At 39.8% G+C, this 6,000-nt stretch overlaps 1 protein-coding gene across 2 annotated transcripts in view; it reads right to left on the minus strand.

Moving 5' to 3' along the window:
* The window catches only part of rnf24 (ring finger protein 24), a 33,992-nt gene extending 29,180 nt beyond the window's left edge, over window positions 1–4,812 (minus strand). Inside the window, exon 1 of one of the 2 annotated variants that reach the window (XM_017305931.1) lies at window positions 4,317–4,812. The gene's annotated coding sequence lies outside the window, so the exon portion shown is untranslated. The remainder of the gene's footprint in view (window positions 1–4,316) is intronic. The other variant, XM_008411818.2, reaches the window with a different exon arrangement.
* Between the last annotated feature and the right edge of the window lie 1,188 nt (window positions 4,813–6,000).

Below are 6,000 nucleotides of genomic sequence, written 5' to 3' on the forward strand. Positions count from 1 at the left end.
AATTCTTTGAATACCGGTTTCTGAAAACAAAGTAAAAAAAATAAAAAATAACACTAAGTAATGTTTTTTATAAGTACTTGCAAAAACTTACAAATCATTCTGTGGTACATTTAAAAAAAAAAAAAAAAAACATTTGTAAGTTTACTTTGGCAACAAAATTATTTGCTGAGTCATATCTAAGTTTTACTATAGGTTTTACCATATTTTTGTAATAAAGCCATCACAAAAATATCAGGAGGGCCACTTAATTAATTTCTTCTTTTGCCTTTTTTTTCCATAATGAACCACCTTATGAGACTTTTTACACTCACAGAAACAAAATGGATGCTTGCAATAATACTCCTGTTGGAATCCTACTACATAGCTCTCGCACAAAATTGCACAAGAAGTCTGGAGCACATGTTGCAGAGGTTTGTGTTGCCACATGCAGTTGCTTTGGAAAATACCCAGAAAATGTTAAGGCAGCAGTGCATGAAAGTGGCTTCTCGGTAAGCACTGAATGTACGGTAGACTCTTTGCACAGTACTGAAGCAGTCCAGCTTGTAAAAGTCAGACAGGAAAGTTTTTGACAAGAACTACATTTAAAGTAAAGATTAAAACTAGAGATGTGCCGATCAGGTTTTTTTCCTGCCGATACCGATCACCCAGGAGGGCCGATCACCAATACCGATCACCGATACCGACCACATAATTATTATTTTTTTAATCATAAGCACTACGGTTACATTATGTGGAAAAAGGAACCATGAATTCACCTTAATTTAGATAAAAACTTTTAAATATCTGTTTCTGACTGAGCGGAGTAAATATGCAGAACAGGGAGGAGATCGATTATTTTTTCAGAGATTATCTGTCTCATGTTAGGACAGCAAAAGTTTTAATACATATGTAAAATGTATTTTTTGAGTTAGATGCTGCAGCTTTAAGCAGAGGTTTGGTGTGAGAGTCACTACCAGGTGGAGCAGAAGCGGCGCTCCGTCTGTGAAATACTACTACCTGTAGCACGTAGCAGCGGTTCAACAGCGAGAGCAGAACCAGCGTCTTACATCACAGCTCGAAGACTTAAATTATTTTGCGGGTTATTTGTTTAGCTTTCTGACCGTCATGCTAATCCGGGTRAGTGTTTGTAGCTGTGCGCTGCTTTACCTGCTATCTGATCCTCCATATGTCTTTTTGACTGCAGTGAGCCTCGATGTAGCCAAACTCAGTCAAGTATGCCATAGTTCTTATGCCATATTAGATTCATCGTGTTGATGCATTTTGACGTGCTTCACCCCATGTGCTTCAATTTTCCGCCACAACACGCAAACGTCCCCATTCACTCAATGCGTTATAGTTCCACATCGCTTAGCATTTGTTGCTGTGCGCTTGCGCAGTGTGAAGGAAAGAGGAGACCAGCTGCACAGGCAGGCTGCAAAATGAGAATCAGGTGATCGGTTTGTGTGATCGGCAACAAGAGACCGTGATCGACGATCACCGATCTTACACTTTTTCACGGAAATCAGCCGATTATGATCGGTGGCCAATCGATCGGCAGACCTCTAATTAAAACTTTTATGTAATTTGACTAAATAAGCTTTTGCCTGGAGGAACTTGTCTACACTATAAGTAGTAATGCTTAGTTCCTCTTTAGCTTGGTCTTTACATAACTAGTATTAAAACACATGCAGCTAAAAATGACTTATTTTCCTCTTTGAAAAGAATTACATCCCTTATTAAAGGAGTGCTATGAATTTCACATCTACTAAATACTGGGCACCTCGGTTTTTCTATTCTGCTCAAAATGCCATGTTGAAATTTGAGCTTCATGGCTAGGCTGTAGTTTCTGTCTTTCTTAAGACAAATATTGAAAAGAGAAAATGAAGATAGACCAGATTGGCCACTGTTTGCCTTGATTTTAAAGGAAGTTCAATTGGAGTTACCCAAGAACTCCCTCGTGTTAAGTACAAAATAATGTGTGTCGTTTTTTTACAGTCTAGAAATATGCCAATGTGATGAAAACCAATTTTAATAATCTCTTAAAGCAACAGCCAGAAAGCCTGAGGTTTTGGATCAGAGGTCTGATTAATACATTATATGGATAATCTGAATGAGGGTTACTGAGTCCATCTCAACTCCATAATCAGTGTCTGAAGCAGTTGTGTGTGATATGTGAGGGGAAAAAAGTACACCAGAAAAACAACTAGGTAAATAAAACATGCTGGGTAACTCGAGGCAGGGCTTGGTCAAAGCAGAAAACAGACAATTTATCATCCTTAATGCAGAATTGAAGCAACTAATAAGAAATTAACTTGACTGATATCAATCCAACAGAAAACCTGTTAGGAGTGCAAATAACAGGACAAAGATAATGGAAATCAGATTCCTGTGAGAATGACTTTAGATTACCCCAAAAGTCACTCTCACTTTTTTTGGAGGTACTCTATCCACAGTAGTTCGTATTATCTCAACTGTGTGTTATATTATGTGATAATTATTTCCATTTGGGGCAAACATGTGCTCAATCTCAGTGTTTGGACCTGCTGCCCCCTGGATTGACTTTCGACGTATGTGTTCGGTACAACCAGGCAAAGCAGTTCAGGGATTCGTGAAACAAGCAAAGCAGGCACTTGAGATGCAAATCGCACCCAAACTAGAAAAAGCACTGTGTTCAACTCACTTTGCCTCACTATTCTTGTAACGTTGCCTCAACACAATAGAATATGCCTTAATTTTAATACATTTAATGCCTGGCTGGGTTTAACTGCAGCCCTTTAGTCTACAAACAACATTAAGCTGTTTCTGTCTCTATTCTGGATATTTGATAATACAAAAACAGCACCAGATAACATCAGAGGTCAAACATATTTTTTCTACACAACAGCACTGATACATTGACACACATGTTGTTGGTGTATTACAAGAAATGAACCAAAGTGTCAGAGATTGACTGAAATCAGATGATTTTCAGGTTGACTGGCTCAGTGACAACTCAAAAATCCAATCTTTCTCCATCCAGTAAATGCACCACACATCAGTGCTACCCCTTTGGAAAGCAATGCTCTTCCTTGTGAATGCTATGATAAAGTGACTAAACAAAGTACACTCAGCTGAAAGAAGCTATTTAAAAGAAAAATGTTTTCTGTGAATTGTTGTTCATCGTTCACAGAGCTTGTGATGAATCAGCAGGTTAAAGTTTTAATAATTGTTCTGATTGCTTCCTTTCTATGCATTAGCACCTAGTTATGATAACTATGTCAGTTATAACGTTGAGAGAGTTTAGAAGAAAATGACCCTTCTTTTCTGACCTTATTTTCTTGATATGCTAGTAAGGCTCTGTGTTCTGTTTTTTTTTTTTTTGTTTGTTTGTTTTGCTTTTGTGGACAACTAATACCCCTTTCCTCCTATTGATCCCGGAAGATCAAGTCAAACAAAACCTGAACTTCTGGATCCAATCCACGCTGCCACAGAGGAATCTTCAATTTCCTGTTTAAAGATATAGACCGACAAGAAACACTGCAGGCTGTTGTCTGCTGTGTAGGTTTCTATATTTAAGAGTTCAGTCTGGTTAGGAAACCATTACTTCCCAAAACCAGTTGTTGGCACTAAAAATATGAAGCTTCGCGCAGTTTGATTCATAAGGGTCAGCTCCATTTTCAGTACCTAACAGCGATAGGTGCAGTGAAATGGCAGATGAGTCCACACATGCATCGGATTCACAGCAGCAGGTCTGCTTCGCTTACCAGCTAAGAGGGGCGTAGGTGCTCCGTTAACGTTGTTTGCATTACGAAGAATTGGACCTTAACGTGATTGCCGTTATAACTGGCTGGTTGGTTGGTTTTGGGTCCGATTTTAGCTGTAAACCAATGTTGATGCCCCTGAGTAAAACATGACTGGAATCACGACAAGGCACCATTACATCGATGTAATTGTTGATATTTGTTTAAACTGGACACCAGGATGGTTTGAAATCATCTTTCCTCCGTATCTTAGCCATCCTCGGAGACTTTATTGCTTTACAACAAGACTGGACACAGATGGGGCGGCGGCTGGTTAAGCTAGCAGCGCTAACCTTTTAGCTGCTACAAATGACAGAATAAAACTTATAACTCGAGCGTTATGCTGACCGAGTTACCCTATTAAATATCATTTTAGGAAGATTTTAGCCAGAATAAAGCTGTCTTCTTGTCCATGTGTAAGTATATTTGTGACCTTAAATGAAGTCTTTGGTGCTCAAGTGCAGCTGAGATCAATTTAAGATCATTTAAAGTTGGCAGCATCACCTCCAAGTTGCTCTCGGAGTGTACAGTGAGCTAAAAACATAAACAGAGACTCACCGGTGATTTCCCCGTCAGCTCCTTTAGTAGCTTTATATCTCTGCTGTGTGTTTCTTCACAAAACCAGTCTGTCACTGAAAGCAGACCCAAACTGAAAGCAGTCCCCACGACAAAAAATGTCCCCTTCTTCGTCTTATCTGGATGTTACGCAAAGCCTTGCGGCGAGACGACCTCCTCATCACACACAGCTCCGCTCCGTCCGTCCGTCTGTCTGTCTGTCTGTCTGTAGGTCTGTGTGACGTTCTCTCTGCTGCTGCTGCTGCTGTTGCTGCTACTGCTACTGGGGGGCTCCGATCGCTTAAAATAAACTGGACCGAACTCGAGAAGGTAGATGGTCCCTAGTGGATGAATTTGACTGAAGCAGGGGTCCGCGGTTATCGAAGAGAAACTCACGTTTCTGGCTACCCACAATCGTCCTTGGCAGTCTGCACGATTTGCACGTACGCGGTTACTCGCCCACTACCACCAGTGGGTAGGTCCCACCTCCTCGCAGTCAGATCGGCACTAAGAGAGCGAGGAGGAGGAGGAGGAGGAGGAGGAGTGGAGCTACATGCAGGATTAAAGCACAGCGAGCCTTGTGGACGAGATGCTTCACTGAGAGAGGAGGATGAAGATGCATGGTGATTAAAAATGAAAACAAAATCGTACATTTAGAGTTAATAGATTTTTACCTCAAGAATGTACTTAATTGTCCGGTAAGTCAATCTGGAAGTATAAGCAAACTGTAAAAATGTCCGGGTTATTATTTTATTCAGAAGTATCCAAATTATTATTCACGCTTATTGAATTTAGTTGACGATTTAATTAAAGTATCCACCCCCCTTGAAGATTCTCACAATTTGTCAGGTTGGAACCTCAAACGTCAACTTGGTCTTTTCGTGTAAGTAAGCACAAAGTATTGCCTAATTGTGAGGTGAAAGGAAAATGACAGAAAATGTCCAAATAAATTTAAAAAGTAGAAATGTGACAATTGTGCTGTGCCATTGTGTTCATATCCCCCAAATCAAATCAGGTTAAACCAATTAGTAATTACTTAGGAGCCAAACAGTGATCACTAATTAGTAATCAATACCTAACTTACTGCTAGAATTTATGTAGCTGTTCTCTAAATGGCTCAGAAGCTTGTTTGAGAACATTGGTGAACAAAGACTGGGGAGTATAGCAGACAGGCCTGTGAGGAAGTATGAATAAGTTTGTATTAGGTCACAAAATATTATAAAAATCTTTCATCGTTTTATGCAGCACCACTAAATCTAAATCTGAAGATATAAAGAAAATGTTGCACAACTGTTCAGAAAAGCAAGGAAGAGGCCTCTGTCATTCTGGAGGAAAGACAGAGATCCACAGTTCAGGAAAAATAATGTGATGACAGCACAACTTCTAGTTGGACACTCTGTACATCTGGCACTTATGGAAGAGGGACAAAAAGAAAACTATTGTGGGGGAAAAAAAGCCACAAGAAGTCCTTGTTACCTCACACCATTTATCAAGATGCTCTGGTTATGGATGAGACCAAACAAACTTTGCAGAACAAATACAAAAACCATCACCCTGAACACACCATTCACATTGTGAAACTTGTTGAACAAAGCACTAATGCTGTGGGAGCACTTTCCTCCAGCTCGTTGTACAAATTCATGCCAAACCTCTTCAGATATTTCTTGGCAGAACATTTTTGAAAACC

Source organism: Poecilia reticulata, linkage group LG1 (assembly GCF_000633615.1).
Source record: "Poecilia reticulata strain Guanapo linkage group LG1, Guppy_female_1.0+MT, whole genome shotgun sequence".
Lineage (NCBI taxonomy): Eukaryota > Metazoa > Chordata > Actinopteri > Cyprinodontiformes > Poeciliidae > Poecilia > Poecilia reticulata.